Source organism: Schistocerca cancellata, chromosome 2 (assembly GCF_023864275.1).
Source record: "Schistocerca cancellata isolate TAMUIC-IGC-003103 chromosome 2, iqSchCanc2.1, whole genome shotgun sequence".
Lineage (NCBI taxonomy): Eukaryota > Metazoa > Arthropoda > Insecta > Orthoptera > Acrididae > Schistocerca > Schistocerca cancellata.
Window position 1 is genome coordinate 894296611 of NC_064627.1, and position 19486 is coordinate 894316096.

Genomic DNA, 19486 nt, shown 5'->3' on the forward strand with positions numbered 1-19486 from the left:
TAACATTTTACAATGCAACAAACGGCACTGATTACGTATTTGTTTATATGTTCAGATGTGCTAACAAAACTAACGTGGTTCCATTTAAAAAAACGTATGTTTGTGTTAAAAAACATACTTCCTTACATTTTTGTATGGTTTGTATTAACCAGTTACACTAGCCCCTCTCCTCACGTTCGATCTGTGGAATCGATTCGTCAGTATTTGATGTGGTTTACGAAATATATCCAGCGGTAATGTTAGGTGACTCACCCTGTATATACGTGGAAACTCTACTTGCGGTTAGCAGTGTAGGTGACCTACCCAGTTTTACAGTTAAAGGTATTTATGATTAAAACCGGAATTACCTCACAGATTAAACAATTACATCTGCGTAGGCACGAGAGTCCCTTCAACAGTAACGGCAAAAGGTTCAGTAAACAGCTTGAAAACAAGTGTAAGATTGGCAGTCTGCTCAAAATGTTTATGAGACTATCCTTGTAACTCTTTCACGGCCACAATTAATTCTTCAAACCTTGCGTTTTGTTTAACTCCCATGAGCATAGGGAACAGTATTGTCGTTGTCAGAACGTGTCCCTCCTACAACGCGATTTTCTTTTCAAATGCACCTCCACCAAATCAGAAAGAAGATACCTTGCGCTGTCTCACTGTGGGTGGTGTGCACTCAAGACCACTTTAAATGCAAAGCCTGCAATCCATTCCGGATGTTGTAATCTTCATTCCTGCGCTTCTTTTTCCTTCATAAATTCAACATTAGCAAGTATTAACGGGACATTGTACGAGAAATTCGTTGAAATTTGACATTTTCTGTTTTCTATTCCATAATGTTCTTTGGACTACCTTGAACATTTTGGTGTATAATACATTAAAATCAGACAATTGTGAAACCATCAAATAATGTTTTGAATGTTGACGTGTGACTGTCAAATTTCGCAGCTACGCATATACTGCCACAGTTTAGCAATCATATCTTGGGAACTACACAGTCTAGAAAGCTGTGAATTGCTTTTGTTTTGTGCCTGCTGCTATGTCTAAGAAGCTGGCATTACGAATAAACAAATCAGTCCTTTATTTCTGATGCTAGTTTTCGTTGAAAGTAGTGTGTTATTCAGATAGTTTTGTAGTAAGCTAACTGCTATTTCTTTTTAAACGTAAATAAAATGACTAAGCGCAAAAGTAACTTCAAGAAAAGCAAATTTGCTGGTAACAGATATGTGAGACCTGCATTTTCTACAGAAGTACTTGAAAACACGTGTGCTACCAGTGAAGGAAACGATGTCATGCTTTGTTTCCACCTGCACCAAACACTTGGTCTAAATATAGGCAAGCTGAATTTTCTGGCACCCTGCATGTATTTACACATAAACATTCTCTTCCTTGGGCAGTAACGGTGGCAGTCAAACCTATTTACAGAGATTTTGCAAATCCTGAGCTACTGAAGAAGTGTTTAGATGGTAAGAGCCAGAATGTGAATGAGTCCTTCAATAACGTTGTGTGGTGCTGTGTGCCTAAAAACGTATTTGTTGACCATATGACTCTAAAGTTAGCAGTGCTTGATGCTGTGATAACTTTTAGTGGTGGGAACTATGAAAGACTTAAGGTTCTGGAAAAGTTAGGGGTAAGTTTTGGACAGAACACAGCAAAAGGGCAGCGGGAACTGGATGAGCTTCGTGTACGTAAAGCAAAGTTAGCTGCTCAGCAAATGACAAAACAAGCAAGAAAGAAAAGGAGGTGGCGAGCACTGGGCTATTGTGACACTGAAGAAGACACAGACTATGGGCCAGGGCAATTCTAGTGCATAAAAGACGCAGAAATGTAAGTCTGTGTAAGAATTTTTAATAAAGAGGTTTTAAACCTCAGTATCTCTGAACTACATTTTTTTGCTATAAATGACCCGTTTTCTAAAAAAGTAGTGATGGTAGAGAAATGAAATTTTCACAGCATGCCAAGTGTGAGATTCAACACATATGGAACTAGAATAATTAAAATATTCTGACTTGTTTTGTTTTTATGTATATTTATGTACAAAATTCTGTCAAAAATTGAGTGTTTGAAAATAAAAGAAAAGATAACCTGCCCCACAATACAATTTTAGTAAGAATTCTCGTTCGGTGTATCTAGAAAGGTGCATTCAATAATTATGAAAAATTGTAAATTGGTGTCTTAAAAAATTTCCAAGGTAATGGGTCACAAAATTCGATAATTTAACATTGCGGCATAGGACATACATGTCCCCTTGAATGATCTTTACTTAACCAATGTAGTTTGCAGCATTATACGTAGTCTCCATATTCTCCTTTCTGTTCTACTGAAAACTGTTGGAACTGAGATTGGAATAATGAGTTCGAATTCGGAAACTTTACTATTCGTATCATCAGTTTCTTCAAGTGCATCATGCCTGCAAATTTAGCACAAAGTGCTTCTTAATTTACAGAACAATGAATCCAGTTTTTTGCTCTTTCGTAGTCAACTAAATCTGCAGTACTCATCGCTTATGCGAATTGAGAATTCGCATCCCTATCTGTCATTCGAATTCATTTTAACGGATTGTGACGATCGATCGCTAGGCTTTTTTTTTGCGTACAGCGAAAGCCAAAAATCACACAAAATATTTTTTTAGTCAAGAAGACTGATTTCAAGAGTTTTAGTTCTCGACTCCAGGTCTTAATCTTTCTTTTTTCGGCGTAAAACATGTCCATTTTTCGCTGACCTTATGCACAAGATGTCAAGTGGATAAAACACGGCACATTATAAGCGTTTTTTATCACTAAAACATTTAAAAACACACAGCATCTTGTTCACTTGACATCTTGTGCATTAGGTCAGCGTAAAATGAACACGTTCTACTACAAAAAAAAGAAAAACAAAATAAAGAAGTTTAAGACATGAAGATGACAACTGAAACTGTTGAAATCGGTTGTCTTGAATAAAAAGTATGTTTTACTATCTTGGCTTTTGAATGGCTTTTAACAATTAAAACAGATCGCCCTTCATTAAGAAAATTTAATGAAGTATCAAAGGGTAAACAGCTCTTACACCTCGATTCTGCCGAACTAGAGACAGTTGTGCCGACCGAAAAACGCAGCACCGTGATGCTAACTGAAATGTCGCGCTGTTTCGGGTACTTCCGAGAAGGACCGAGCAAAGTCGAGTGAGAAACCTGCCGGTGCCTACGCGCGACCCGCAGCCACTGCACAGGTGAAGTTCGACAAGCCGTGACCGGCCCTGATACGAATGATCGAGCTTAGAGCTTCAAAGTATAGAGTCGTGCTGCCACTCTTCCTGCGCCCTGGACCAGAGGGAATGACGGGCTTTTGAGTCTCGGAGAAACGACGACCCACTCTTGGTGATGAAGATCGGCTTAGTACCTGAGTGCTGACAGAAACATCGAATTTCAGGGAGGCCCATCCACCTATGTCGTTGCGGCTGCGGGACTTGGGCAACTACTCAGGTGTGGGGAACTGGCGTGTGGCCAGCATCCGCCTTGTCAGGGACTTCAGCCGGCGGACTGGATACTGTGTTCGATCTGGCTAGGGCAGACGCGGCCTCGCGACCTCACAGCCACCTACACGTCATCGGCCATCGTCCTAGTCGATCTCTGGAGGCGCACAACATGTGGACCAAGAGCAAGTACGGGGCTGCGAAGCCGGCAAGGCGTGGGCGGGCCTCCCTCGTTCGTCGCCGCCGGCGGCACGTACGGCGTCGCTCGCTGGTGGACTGCTCTGCATCTCGGTAGCTGCCGCCCCCGTCTCAGGGCAACAGACGTCACAGGCGGGTCGGGCAGTCAGTGCGTTGCCCAGTCGGCTTCGTTTGCAAGCCCACAGCACGGCTGTGAGGATGGCAGGAGTACTGTCTAAGGCTACTTGAATAAACACCTGTCAATACTGTCACTTTTTGACTGCATGTGCTGACGTAAATATGCCCTCCCCACCTTACCATTTATCTTACCCGTCCAGATGCCCTGCTCATACTGTGGCATCAAGCAGTCAGGCCTGCAAGATGAGTGGTCTGCCAAGCGAGTGGATTTATTCTTATTTATCGAGTAACACAATGACTGATTATGAGCTCTAATACTCACAATTAAGCTACAAATTATTCTCCTGTATGAATATTACGCAACGGATAACGCACATCTGACTATTAGTAATTTACACAACTCTGATTGTTCACTACGCACTGGCAATACCACATTTTCTCTCTTACCCGACGGCTTTGATCAACACCTGCCCATCGCACTGAATACGAATGGCGCACAAATTATAAATTCCGGATATCATGACTACACACTATTCGAAGAACAAGGCCACCAATCTTTTTCTTTTCACTGTCTCTTTTTTTTATTCCGATAAATTCTATTATGATTCAGAGATAACCTAAACACACCACTACATTTTATACAACAATTACACATGAGAAACTCCGACCAGTGCGCATGGCTTTACATTGGTGATTCTCTGTCTTATGGTCTCGTAATTATCTAACGCTACAGTGCACTTTCTGTATAGGATGGTGGATCTTTTGCTATATCTCACACTTCGACTCTCACACCCATCATCACGAAAATTTCCTCCAGACCGAGCGGTACAAAAGGAACATGCATAACCCACTGCCTCTGAAACTATCTTGCTACTCTCCCATGCAAACCACACATAATTATATTACGTGAAATAGATCACACTGGCAACATAGAACACGATCACAAAGAACTGTAACAACGTTACAAACACTTCACTTTCAGCTTCCCCACTTCAATTAGTATTCATCCCAGTTTCACACGAATCTGCCCCACTTCGTAACTTTTCTTTCCTACTACGAACTCTGGAGGATATATGCACGTCTTCCTGTGCAATGCAAGCCAAGTGGCGTTGCTGGATAGACGGCTGACTCACCTTGCTTCTCTCTCAGAGTATTAGAGTTTGAATCTACCGTCACACGGAAACATAACACGCAAAGTAATATTAAGATCATATTCGTCACACACGCGAGTCCTCAACTGATGCCTTGGACGAGTACTTCTCTTTATCCTTTGTCTCATTCACAGATTGAGACTCACACAGTACTCACCAAGTGGAAGTGCTCGTCTCTAATTTCAAGTCCTGCTCACGTCATCTCTTAAATATTTCCAACTTATAGTACACAGGCAAATAATTCAGCTTAACTTTAGCACTCGGAAGTATTTCAACTTAGTACTAGCACTCGCAAGTATTTCAACTTAGTATTATCACTCGCAAGTATTTCAACTTATTGCTACACGTGGTTTCATTGTGACTGTTGGTCACTTCCGAAGATTACTACGATCCCCTTAATATTACCTGCCTGTCATTTAATTCTCCCCCCAAAAGTTCCTGAAATAGGGAAATAATTATTCCAAACTACTCTTAAGTATTTCACATGCTACCATTCTCTCCACTCTTTTGTCTTTACGGAGCACACCGAAGATAGGTCTTACCAACACAAGATCCAGCGCCAGAGTGCTGAAACATGGCCGTTCTTCAGGTCATCTCACACCTCCACCGAGGTGAGAGAGCACCATGCTACCGTATTGGTCAGCCACATTTCAGGCGCTCAAAGCTCAGGTAAATTTCATCTCTCTGGTTCCACCAAAGGTGACCAAAGGACCGTCTCAAAGATGATCATATATTTCACATCCACTATCTGCGGTTAGCAGACGACCATATATTCATTCATTTCACAGATCTCACCAAATTGGATGTAGGGATTTTTTTTGTGGGAGTGCACATGTGATCAATGAAGTAAATAAATTGTCCTTCTTTCTTACAGTGGTATCTGGCATCGGTGTATTAAGCGAAATTGAGTTATTATTACAAAAAAAATGTTGTTCTGACAAGAATAACGAAGAATGTTGTACCTACTTTCAATGCCGGGTGGTACTGTACTCTTGTACTACTTCAGTGTAAAATACAAGAGTTCATACAAAAACACTATGGTTTGTTCAATTTAATATAATATAGTATAATCTGAACTGTTAACGAGAAATTTCTCCGAGTACTTAAAAGACCTACAAAATATTAAATTCACTTTTATTAAGTAACTACACGCGCCTTAAAAAACCTATATGCTGCGAAATGTACTACGTCTGTCGCTCGTCCTCAGAGATGAAAAAATGCGCTTCAGGCTCTGCGAGTTTTCAAAAGTTAGTACATATTAATCTCGAGTCCAAATAGATTCAAAACAGTTTAACAACCACGCTTTCATTTGATCAGTGCCTTGGTAGCAGATAGATTCGGTCTGACCTCATCAAGAGACATTCTAAAATGGTTCAAATGGCTCTAAGCAGTATGGAACTTAACATCTGAGGTCATCAGTTCCTTAGAACTACTTAAACCTAACTAACTAAGGGACCTAAAGGACATCACACACACACACACATGCCCGAGGCAGGATTTGAACCTGCGACCGTAGCAGCAGCGCGGTTCCAGACCGAAGCGGCTAGAACCCCTTGGTCACAGTGGCCGGCAGAGACATTCCCTTTAATTCCGTCCCCTCATCTGTTAATTGCGTTTTTCTATTTGGTGGCACATCTGATACTATTGTTTCTGAAGTCCAAAAAGGTGTACACCAACGCAATGTCATATCGTGTGTTGCTTACACCAGAGGACATTTTCTTACCTTCTGCAAGCTTAATTATTGGAATAACATCCGCCTCAGTCAAAATATTGATTTTTGTTAGATGCTGAGGTTAGAGTAATTCAAGGGAAACGCACAGAAGTGACCTTCAAACAGAGCCATATCGCTACATTCCCCCCCCCCCCCCCCCTCCCCTGCCGGTCAGGATGGTACTCTCTCATAACATTCTACAAAAATCTACCACCACCCAAATTAGTACCCGTATTTAACTCTTTTTGGTCTTCATTGACTGGGCGATTACGCCACCGGCGTAGTTGGCTTTCCATTAACAGTACTAATTTAAACTCTCCTGAGAAGGTAATGAAAGGAAAAAGCCTTTTGTAAAAGTTTACAAATCGATCTAAACCCAACACAGTCGTTTCGTATAAGAAGCCCAGACAAAGAAAAGGATGTAAATGTTAATCTTATACTGTTAAAATTCCCAAAACTGTGAGGTAAAAATTACACAGACGTCAATTTCACAGTTGATAAGTGCATGACTAAGCCAGTGGCCTATAAGTAATCTAGTCAATCAATACCAAAAAAGATCGAACATGGGAACTATTTGGTGTAATTGAAAATTTGTGTATAGTCGTAGGACGAAGTACCGTGAATAACATACTAAAAATGGGGGATGAGGGCTGGGATGAGAGTGAATTTTGTTCAATTTTGTACCTTTTTCTTCAATAACTCGAAAACCAATTGGCGGTGTTGTAACCTCCCCCACACTTATCGTCCTTAATGACAGTGAAAAATTAAACCGCGTGTACCTAATGGAAATTTGGGAGAAGCAATCGTCACCGAAGTTAATCTGTCGGTAAAGAGGGAGGAAAGGGTTACATCTAAATGAAAGGAAAAGTGCTAATGAAATTGGTGGAAATTAATTTTGAAAAAGGGTAAAGTTAATAAAGAAAGTAAATGTGCGGCCGTTACGTTAACAATCAACTAGCGGTAATTAGATATTTGAGATTTGGGGGAAATTACGGTCGCCAGTCCTAAGGACAATTACTATAGTAACTGAAAAAGAAAGATTATGACACATATAATTAGCACTAGAAGCGTGACAACTGAAGGTTGACAAGTGTAGTGTGAAAACTGAAAGTTTGTCAGAAGTAATAAATTTCGCTACACTCTGACTTAATTTAGCAAAAGAATTAATAAAACCGGAAAATCGAAAGTTAATTTAGTGACTGAAGTTAATAGTGAGCTTTCGTTCTGAAGCACATCGAAATTCAGTAAAATACGGTTAGTCTTGGACTACCTCAACAATCATTTCAAAAGCTACTTGAATCTACGCAATTTAGAAATAAGAGATTTAACTTTGAACTTGAATTAAATGATTCTGAACAATTAACGATAGTAAAATTTAGTACGTACCAAGCTGAGCTGCAGTCACAGGTAAGCTAAAATACGGCAACAAAGCTCGCACTCTTATTTTGTGCTTCTGTAATCTGAATATTGTAGCCAGCTATGAATACTTTAACTGAACTTTGAAATTAAAGCAGTGAAATAGAATATTACTTTAATGCTGGCGTTTGAGTTTCAATGACACTCGGGTTCATTCCAGAAAAGGAAGGGACCATGCTTGGTAATGCAATTGGGACAATGAGCAACAAAGGTTCATGCTGAGTAGCTGTAATTTTGTGATGCAACAAAGTTTGAAAAGCTGAGGTCTGCCATACAGTTCTAAAACTTTACGTGCTTCCAGTCTTTCTTGTTGGTTGATTGAAGGTTTGAAGCCGTCGATCGAGGAGGTGGCGACAGTCACTCATTGTCGGCCGTCGCTGTTGCAGAAGCTGGATGTTGGCGCGCCTTCTTCTCGACACGGTCACCAGATGAAACGGGCTCTTGATGTGCGCCAGCTAATGCTTCCCGTCCGCGACACCATGTCAGAAACTATCATCGCAAGTCGAGCGCAATTACATGCTGCCAAACCCCGAAAGCGCGGCAACTCGCGGGAGCTTCACACAACACACCTGCTTCACTCGCTACTCCAGCCAGACCCCTCTGCCCGCGCTCCACGCGGCCGAGTTCACTACCAAAGATCCTACACACTTTGATTCTTCACACGACCTATCGATGTAATCGTTCGATAGCAGTTTTCCCTAGGCAAGACCCAGCGTAAAAATACAAATAATATTTACGAAACAAACCAATTATACATCGACATAAATGCATAAATATATATATACAAATAGTAAAACAATTACAATATGTAAAGACACAGAAATGTCATATAATCAGGTAACAAAAATAAGGAAAACAAATTTATAGTACAATAGATGGAAATAGGAGGATATGCATTTCCGGTGTTACAGTGTTTACCCCGCCTGCTGCTGCTGCTAGCACGACTGTCGTGGCAGTGTGCTTTCTTGTGGGCCTTGTAAATCCTTTCTTTGTCCATTTCGGGTGGGGTCCTCGTCCCCTTCCACAATGTCTTCAGCTCGGTGCACACTCCTGGTGCGCTGTTGGAGGTTCCGGGAAAAAAAAAATGTCGTGTGACTAGGGCCTCCCGTCGGGCAGACAGTTCGCCGGGTGCAAGTCTTTCGATTTGACGCCACTTTGGCGACTTGTGCGTCGCTGGGGATGAAATGATGATGATTAGGACAACACAACACCCAGTCCGTAGGCGGAGAAAATCTCCGACCCAGCCGGGAACCGAACCCGGGCATTTAGGATTGACATTCTGTCGCGCTGACCACTGAGCTACCGGGGGCGGGGCGTTTTGCAGACGAGTCGTGCAAAGCATCGGCACTACCCTTCCGGCAGGTGCGCTCCAAAGCCGAAACTTCGGCCTGTTTTTCCGATTCTTGGGCTCCAGAGATCAGCACGATCAGGAATTGGAGGTGCTTGTCTACCTCCATTGCAGCCGTTGCGTCCCAATTTTTGGGGTCGCTCGGAGTGCAGTTTCTGGTTTCGTCCACAGGTCGTCTGGCAGAGGCTTGTTTGATCTTGGTGGAGGTGGGCGAGGGTGTTTGCGATGCTCCCACGTCCAAGCCCGCGCTACAGTCATTGAAGGCAGGCCGTCGTTAGTGTTCAAAACGCGCCACTCTTCGTACGCCAGTTTGCCATAGGTGGCTGGCGGGACGGGCCCGCTGCGCCACTCACCTCGCCAGCGAAGGCCGGGTCCGCGTAACGGCTCTTCGCAGTGGTGGTGTTGCCTATCTCGGTGTCCAGGTCGTTTTACATCGTAGGTAGCGGACATGAAGCGACCTCCGCCAGAGGAAGCTCTGACGGCAGCCGGCCCCCGCTCCCCCCCCCCCCCTTCCCCCTACCACGCTACTCGTCTCAGTGGCGTGTGCCACCTCCGCGTAATGATTTGCCATGCCAAGATCGTAAGCCCAGCTCGTGATACTCGTCCACGCGCCGGGTCGCTGTAGTTGCGGGGGCCCTCTGAGGCCGCCGACCGAGCATCGTGTTTTCGATGATTCCATAATTTTGTCCAACCCCTGTATCATATACTCACAATGACCATCTGTACAAATAACCTATTTCTGTTCTAAATAGTGAAAATAAGCTCTCATTAGGCTGAGTTTTTAATCAGATAATAACTCTAACAGTATTTTGAGATTTTAATTGCTCTTCGTATTTTATGTAAGAACGTTAGGCCGCAGTAGCAAACGGTTAATCACAATTCGCGGCGAATATGACAAATATATTTGTCGTTTCCGAAAACTTATTCGTTTAGAGAAGTCATCTTGTATGACGAACAGAGATAATGGACTACAACAGAGGCCACGGTTATTTTCTATGAAGTCGTCGTATATAAATTACCTAGTGAATAAGTACCTTCAATGAGTAATATTGTATTTGTAATAAGATAATATGAAAAGAGAGTCTCGTATTCGTAGTTAACAAGTTAGCTTAGTAGAATATAGGTATGAAGTGGGGCACCCACGTTGGCTTTTTGCCTACGATAGTTAAGTCTTTCTTATGTTAAAATTTCCCACCAATAGTGAGTTTTAACTTAAAACTGGTGTACAATATCAGAAGCCGGTTAAAACACCTTCCTAGCGATACATCATTCATCTCTTTACGGTCAGTATTCCTTGAGAAAATGAGATGTTGACTTGATAGATAATCAGGGTGTCCATAAATTATCTTTACAAGTTAAGGCTTTAATACCTTTAAAACTATTCTAGATATTAAAAGATGACTTTGAACGTATGATACAATGGTTCATAAAGTTTTGTTTCTTCATGCATACATATCAATGTATGTACCCTTAGTTGCACGGATAATGTAGAAGCACAATTCCATTTCTCTCCACGTATGATTCAAGATCTCTATGGTGACGTGTTCAAGTTCATTGTGATCCTCAAGTCCTGTTCGTCTCTAATCTTTGTTCGGTGCACCAGATCCCTTCCAGACCCTCCCGGAAAAAAAATCTAGTGGTGTGAAGTGACGTAGTCTTGGCGGCCATCGAATTGGACCATCTTTTCCATCTCACCTACTTGGTAATTTTCATCTTTTTCTTTCATAAAGGATGGGGCCCCTCCACGCCCACACCAACGTGGTGACCAAACCAAAAGTTCTACTGTCAGCTCCGTATAACATGTTAGTTTTTGAATCAGGAGTCACAGGATGCGGGCTGTGATGTTATCCATGCGTCTGGGTAAGATTACTCATTAACATGGTCCCTCAGGAGAAAGAAAGTGGACGAAAGCGATCGAAGTGTAGCGGTTGTAAGAGCAGAGGAAAACAAGTGCCAAGGCATGCGCCAAGGGAAAAAAACCTCTGCGACAGTATAACGGGTAGTAAGGGCAGTAGCGGCTTGCTAGCTGCGACAGTGCATGCAAGGTGTGGTTATGTTAGTGCGAGGTATCGTGCATCGCTACCTTTGTCGTTGCGGAAGCTCGTTGTGGGGCTTGCTGCAGTTGCAGGGTCCCTGTAACAGATCAAGTTCGTCATACATTAGTGGGCGATCGGTCATAGATCGGCTCACAGTGTAGGTGGTGTGTGTGGCTGGTTTGCGTGCTGTGTACAGTACGGTTTCCCTGCGGTTGCCTGTTTTCTGGTGGGTCCATCATCTGGGGTTACCAGTGGCAGCTATGTTGCAGGGGCCCGCCAGTACTGTCGTGTTAGCATGCTATGGGCCATAGATGTTTAGTTCCTTGCCAATAGTGTCTTTGGTCTATTACGTTTCCATCTATGATTGTGGTCGTAGTTACCCAGGGAAAGAATAAACGGGTTACGCGAGTGTCTCGTGTTATTGTACAGTCGTGTGGAGAGTTTTTGGAATAAATGCAAGATGGTATCTACCCTATATTCCTGGTGAAGGTCCGTGTAAAATAAATAAAATAAAATCAAATAAAATATTAATTATTTTAATGTTAATTATTCTGTATGATGGTGATTGTAATTGTAATTGATATTTGCTTATCTGGATAATTATTCGGTATCAGACGCTTGACAATGGCTTTTTCGTAAAGGCAATGTTACTCGTAGTTGACCGTGAAATAAAATTGAAATAATCGGACTTCGTAGTTAAATCGTTTCCAAAGACTGCTGCGGTAGGTGCGGACTCATAATCTAAATCTCAATATTACAATAATTTGCCAGCCATGCCAAAACGTCGTACAGAGGTGATTGTCTACTAAACATAAAAAAGTTACACTGTTAGTTAAATCAGATATATTCAATGAATAAGCCTACAGTTCATAATCCTACTTACTTTTATAAATATAAATTCTTTACAGAATCGAGTGCCTAGTGTGGTTGCAACTCGCAGTAATTTTCTATAACATGAAATATGGCGGTGTGCCAGACAATAAAATAAAATACGTGCTTCTCGCACCACTTCAACCAGAGCTCTCTTTTCTTAATCAAACATACGAGTAACGTAATTGTGCTTTTGTTTTATCAGCGACACAGCGCTGCAGTTTTGTGCCATAGGCTTTATTTATTTGTCACTGATTATTTATTTAATTAATATTTCGCGTTTCGGAGGAAACTCACGCTCGGCATGCAAATGTGCCTTTATATTGCCCCCTGAATTGCGAGGCGAAAGGACACACCTGCAGGCGAGCAATTCACCTAAAGGCACAAGAAAATCCAAGTTATCTACAACTATTTACATGACCTACACATTATACACATTATATACAAATTTTGAATGACGCGGGTGCCCCGTAAAAGTTCTTATGTTGGCAGATAGAGTGCGTACAGTTAGATCACGCGGCACAGTATTGCAGTTCATATTGTTCGTGTGCGCGCGTCTCTCAGTCGTTGCACCAAGAAAATATTCAACCAAGATTACATATGAAGACTACATTCTATGACAGGTAACTTAGTTTTAAATTTACAATATTCGTTATAACACAATACAACTTAGATTGTTGAATGTTCTTAGTTACATAGTATTGTTTTGAAATACTTCAAAGAAAAATGTCCGTATGTTTCAGGTGCGTTGACCTATACACATCGTGTCGTTATCACAGTTCATATTCATCTGCTGCACAATAATTTTTTACAGGTTAGTATCGTCGTGGTAAAGTTTTTTGATCACAGTAACATCGTTGTATAACAACGTGATTAATACATAAGCGTGTCCATTTCCTATTTTCATTATAGTCGTTGTGATGCAGTTCGTTGTGAGTAAAAGCATTGCTTATTACAGATCAGACGTGACCCGCCGAGTAATTGGTCCACGTGCAGTTCGTTTTTTACATTCCGTGGAAGCTTGGTTGTAGAACCTCGGACGGCACATAGCTGGCGTCGATCCTAGGACAGTCCAGGTAAGAGTGTCCGTCACATTTCGAGAACATTTCATTCCCTGAAGTTCCAACCAAAATTCTTCCACCCGTCGTGTTGTTTTCTGGACAGGCACTTTGTGTCCATTTAATCCAGTTAACATCTTGAAGTTAGGTACTGTAGTAATGTCACTAGACGATGCACGAATTATGCACTTCACAGTTTCAGTTTTTTGCTGAATATAGCTCACCTAAATGTTCGTAGTTATTAATCAAGGAAATCGTTCATCGCGTTTACATAGGTACGATGCATAATGAATGGCATTAACCGTTTCCTTCACATAGGTTTCTGCGTAGTTGCAGAGTTAGTAATGTTCGTTAATGTCCGTGAACAGAGGTTCACTATGCAATGTCTTTTTGGCATTCGTTTTGTTCAAATTTTTACATGATACATCAGTTAAAAAAAAAAAGTAATTATACATACACACGTCACATATTTTCTTAGTATTAACATAATACAGTTGCACATAAACATGTTTACATCATCATTACATCGCTATAGGTTATTACATTGTGTCACATTTGATTACATGAATTGCAGATATTTACGTCCTCTTTATCGGTTTTGTGATGTCACCTGAAATTAAGATAGGTTAGACACAACATTCATTACATCAGTAGGCAAGACCAGGCGTTTTCACTACTCAATAAATATTCAAAATAGTAAGAGAGAGAAAATGTTCGATTCCTCGCGTTTTGTGCGTGTGTGTAGAGTGTCTGTGTGGCCTTGACTACTGGTAGATGCTTTTCGTGTTGAGAGATGTGCGTCTAATCTATTTCTCAAAGTAAAAGATCGCTTCACAGATGACGTCTGTCAGTTCGTCAGGTGTCATACCAAGTCAGTGGTACCTACAGTCACAAATGTTCCGTGAAAAATTAATATATCATTCACTGCTACGTAATCATAAATTTTACTTTAATATTCAGTCTTCTCGGTGGAGCCGCGGCGTTGAAAGAAAAGTTCTTCTGTCTTCAACTGCGACTCTGGAACGCTGAAATGAAAATTTCTATACTACTTATTATCTGTGTTGTAACGAGTTGCTTAGCAATGTTTTGATGGGTATGACTTTGACATTATTCAGCATGAAATGCTCTAAGATCTCGGTGTGCGTATAGCCCAATAATTTTGTTAGTTCTACGATGTTGTAACAGATACGCACCAGGGTGCGGTATGTTAACAATTATATAAGGTCCTTCATATAGCAGACGCCACTTAGCGTTGCGTCGTTTGAGTGCAACAGATTTATGATGAGTACGAAGTAGTACAAGCATTCCTACCTCGAATTTTTGTTTTCTTTTTATTATGTTTCTGTGATGTTTGTTTCGTATTTGTGCGTGATGTGTCAATGTAGTCAATACTTCTTTTATTTTCTGTTCAGGTGTGATTTCCTTGTCTGACAACTTAGGTAATGGTTCTATCCACTGATCGTTCTGTTTGCAATTGAACATGATCTCGTTAGGTGTGTAATTTGTATCGTAAATATTTAAGTTATTGTGTACGTCTTCGAAAAGACTTAGGTAGGACACCCAATTAGTATGTTTTGATGAAATATAGGTCCTCATGAATCGATTTAATTCTCGGAAAAGTCTCTCAGTCGCGTTACATTGTGGACTAAACCTCGAAATAAATATACTTTTAATGTTATTGTCCTTCAAGAAATTTCTCCATTTGTACCCAGAGTAGTATGCTGCATTATCTGACAGAATTGCTTTAGGTTTTCCCACGTGCGTCAGGTAATCACTTGAGAATCTTCGTATTATAGCACTTGCAGTGGCGGATTTTAAAGCATAAAGTTTTACATGTTTAGAAAATACATCGTAAAAAGCTAAGATATATTTGACGCCTCCAGAGCTTGCTGGATGCGGTCCACTGATGTCAGTACACAGAATTTCCAGGGGTTTACTGGGTAAAATAGAATGTAAATCTGTTTTTGTGGATAAATTCTGAGGTTTTGATTTTTGACATATGACACATGTTTTCAGTTCCCTGTAAATTTTTCTTCTCATATTGCTAAAATAACAGTATGTGCTGAGCTTTGCCAAACACTTTTTCGTCCCATAATGACCCCAAACTAAGTGTGTGTGCCAAATTAAATTACGTTCAGACTCTTGGGGAATGCATACACACCAGTTAGTAGCATTTGGATGTCGTCGATAAAATAACACATCATTGTGTAACTTGTAATACTTAGTCGAAGGATGATTTTGTTTTTCTACCAGTAATGTTATTATCTTATACCAGTGAGGATCAGATTTTTGTAATTCAGCCATGTTTCTGCACATATCAATATAATATTGGTGATACTGCTTGTCTTGCATTAAGAGAATCCTGTAGTCATTTATATTTTCTAAGTCACTGTTGGTATCATTCATACCTTGTGGAAGTCTAGACAAAGTGTCCGCAATGGTGTTGTCCTTACCTCTTATGTACTTAATTTCAAAAGAGTAGTTCTGAAGTGTAACTGCCCATCGTGATAGTCTAGGATGTACAAGTTTACAAGTTAACAAAAATGTCAGGGCCTGGTGATCGGTGTAAATTACTGTATGTTTTCCAAATAAATAATAATTGAATTTCTTGAATGCCCATACTATGGAAAGTGTTTCTAACTCAGTAGTCGAGTATGTACGCTCACATTCAGTTAAAGTACGACTTGCAAACCCAATAATTCTTATCTGTTCCTTTTCTTTATTCTTTACAACTTGAAATAAGCAACAGCCCAAGCCAGTACGTGAAGCGTCACAAGTCATACAAAAATCTAAATTGAAATCTGGATGGCTCAATATGTTAGCATTCACTAAAGCCTGTTTAATTGTATTAAAGTCATTCTGGCACTGTTCCGACCAGATCCAAACTTGATTCTTTCTGAGTAGATTTAGCAGATGTTTACTGTTCAAAAGTGGTTGTGGCAAAAAACGTCTGAAAAATGAACATAGCCCAAGGAATGATTTTAACTGCTTTTTAGTTCGAGGGCTAGGAAAGTTTCTGATAGCATCTAATTTACTGGGATCAGGACGTATGCCCTGTGAATTAATGATATGTCCTAAATATTTTATCTCACTGCAACCAAATTTTGATTTTCTTAGGTTGGCTGTGACTCCAGCTTGTGCAAATTTTTCTAAAATTCTTTGAAGTGTGTCAACGTGTTCATTCCAGGATTGTGTAGCTATCAGTATATCATCTACATAGTGTGTGACTGTCTCAACTAAATCGTCGCCTAGCACGGTATCCAGGGCTGTAATGAATACCCCAGAGCTGACATTCAGTCCGAAGGGTAGAACACAAAACTGATAGGTTCGCCCCCCGAACATAAATGCAGTATATTTCCGAGAATCAGGAGTGATACCCACCTGCCAAAACGAATTAGCGAGATCTATTGTGGAAAGATATTTTGCATCTAGAAATTTCTGTAATTGCTCTTCTAAATTTTCAGGTTTTGTGTGAACCGGTAAAATTATTTCATTAATAGCTCGTGCGTCTAACACTAACCTAATGCTTCCATTTGATTTTTTGACAACAAGTAGAGGACTACAGTAAGGTGAGGTGGATGGTTCAATGACCTTCCAGTCTAACATTTGTTTTAATTCTTGCCACACAGCAGGTCGTTGAGATAACGGTACGTTATATGTCTTGTGGTAGAAGATCTTGTGAGGCTTAACTTCAATCTTGTACACATACGTGTTGATAACACCTAATCGTTTAGTAAAAACTTGTAAATATTTGGATAACACTTCCTGTAGTTTTATACGTTCATGTACACTGAGAGCTGTAGCTTCACTTATCTTATGATCAAGCAATGTTTTCAAGTCCATTAGCTCTGCGTCAGATGAGTGTGTTTGCATGTCTTGAATGTCTTTGTCAAGTACTAACTGAACCTTGTACCCTGTACAGTGTTTGTCATGCTTTAGAGTTCTCCTGTCCAAATCAATAATAATTACCCTGCTTTTATCATTTAAAATACATTTACCTTTGGAGAAGTCTATAATGCAGTGCTTCTCGCTCATAATATCTATTCCTAATATGCAATTAGTCACAAGGTTTTGTACAACCAGGAATGGCCATTGTACGGTTCCATTACCTATTTTAACGTTTACAAAAACTTGCTTCGTAACCCTACATGACTTATTACCTAGTGCAGTAGTTATTTTACAGTTTTGGGCAGGAAACTCAGGCACAGGTTCCAATTCACACATCTTTTTATAAAAATTAAAAGATAAAACGCTCACAGCTGCACCTGTATCTAGGACAATAGTAGTTGGAATCCCACCTACTACACCAGTAGTGGATGCTAAAACAATTTCATTTGTGTTTAAACGACATTGTGTACTGTCTTGTAAAAGTTCATCTGATATATTGTTATTGTGGTTGTATCTTATAAATAAAACATGTAGTTTTTGTTTAGAATTACTCGGCATATCATTATTCTGTTGTTCAAGTGTGGTGTCAAATAACTGATTAACATTGAAGCCGCCCCCCAAGGATTCTTCAGCCACGACCTGGGGCAAAGTAGTGACTGTTTCTAGTTTGTTGGATTAGCATTTGTACTAGGTACTGACACAGATTGAGGTTGTGCATCAGGTGTCATTTCTATTATATTCACATTCGGATATTGCCTATTATGATCTCCAAACTTTTGCGGTTGTTGTTGCTGTTGCGCATTATAACTTACCTGTCGGTCGTAAGGTATGCTCCAATTTTGTCCTGGTGGCTGCTGTGGTAAAGCAGAGTTTGAATGAAAGTACTGATCGTTACGAGTCCAACCTTGATGCTGTCTTGGCTCGTAGTTATTATTATTTCTATTTCTGTTTGTGTTTTTGTTATTACCTTTGTATCCGTTGTTACCGTTGTAGTTATTACCGCGGTGCCTTTTGTATGGATTGCCGCATGAAGTGTTATTACTGTTGTAACTATTGATTGTATTGGAATACGCGTGTTGATTTTGATTTCCGTACTGAGACGGCATGTGAGTTTGCTGTTTTTGTTGTACCGCGTATCCAACTGTGGGCGCGCCAGAACTGTGTTGGCAAGCCTGCATGTTTTGCATACCACTAGTGTAAACATTGTGGCTGCTGTTTTGCCGCGCGAAGCGCTGGTCTTCAAGTAACATGTCAACCGAATCTAAAGCTGTTAAAAAATAATCTGAATCGTCATCCGGGATATGTAGAAGTTTTTCTTTAATGTTGAAAGGCAATTTGGCCTTCAACGCACGGAGTATATCACGCGTTGCGACTGGTTCGTCTAAAAAGTGTCCCATGTTCAAGTATTTTTCAAAATATCTGCGTAAGTTGCCATTTTTACTGTTAAAAGTTTCAGGTTCTAAAATTTGTCTTCTGAGTCGCTCCTGGACGGATTGCGACCAGAATTTGTTCAGAAAAGCACGCTCAAACTCACTGTACGTGGTACATACGTCAGCTTGACTGTATGCCCAGACAGCTGCATCGCCTTGGATGTAACCGACAATATATGAAATCTTTTTCCGGTCACTCCAAGTGCGTGGAAATGCGTTACTAAAAGATTTAAGAAAAATCACCGGATGAATGGTTCGTTTTTCTGGGATAAAAATCTGAAATTGCCTGTGTTTCATTAAGCTTTCGTCTTCCTTTGCATTATGATATGGATTTGTCCCACTGTAATTACTGCTATGTCCAGCTGGCGAGTAATTACGATAATGTTGCTGTGGTTTACCATGATAATAGCTTGTGTTTGTGTTTGCACATCGTGGTATGTGTTGTAGTCGTGGTGCGTTTTGTTCTTGTGTATTTGTCGTGTGCGGAATGTGTGTATCATACTCAAATGTATATTGGTTTCTGAACTGTACATTTTGACTGATATTTTCGTTACATTCAGACTGTGGTCGATCGGTGAATTGTCCCATGGGTGCAGTGACGGATTGTACTGCGTCACTGATCAGCTGTTTGTTATTAGTAATGTATTGCGCTACGGAGTCGTGCACAATTGTTGGTAAATTTTCACGTAAGCATGTATCAAAATGTTTGTCTTTGTTCACTACCCAATCATTAAATTCTTTATTAATATTTTCAAAATGAGCTGTGGCATCAGATTGTAAGATGTCAGTCAGGTGTTGTTCAACATTGTCAAATTTATTCTG

General features: G+C 40.5%; 1 long non-coding RNA gene across 1 annotated transcript; it reads left to right on the forward strand.

Moving 5' to 3' along the window:
* The first annotated feature begins 12810 nt into the window (after positions 1-12810).
* LOC126148742 (uncharacterized) lies at positions 12811-13469 on the forward strand. The gene is made up of 3 exons (XR_007530639.1): positions 12811-12911; positions 13032-13102; positions 13247-13469. It is a non-coding gene; the product is annotated as an uncharacterized LOC126148742 (long non-coding RNA).
* The last annotated feature ends 6017 nt before the right edge of the window (positions 13470-19486 follow it).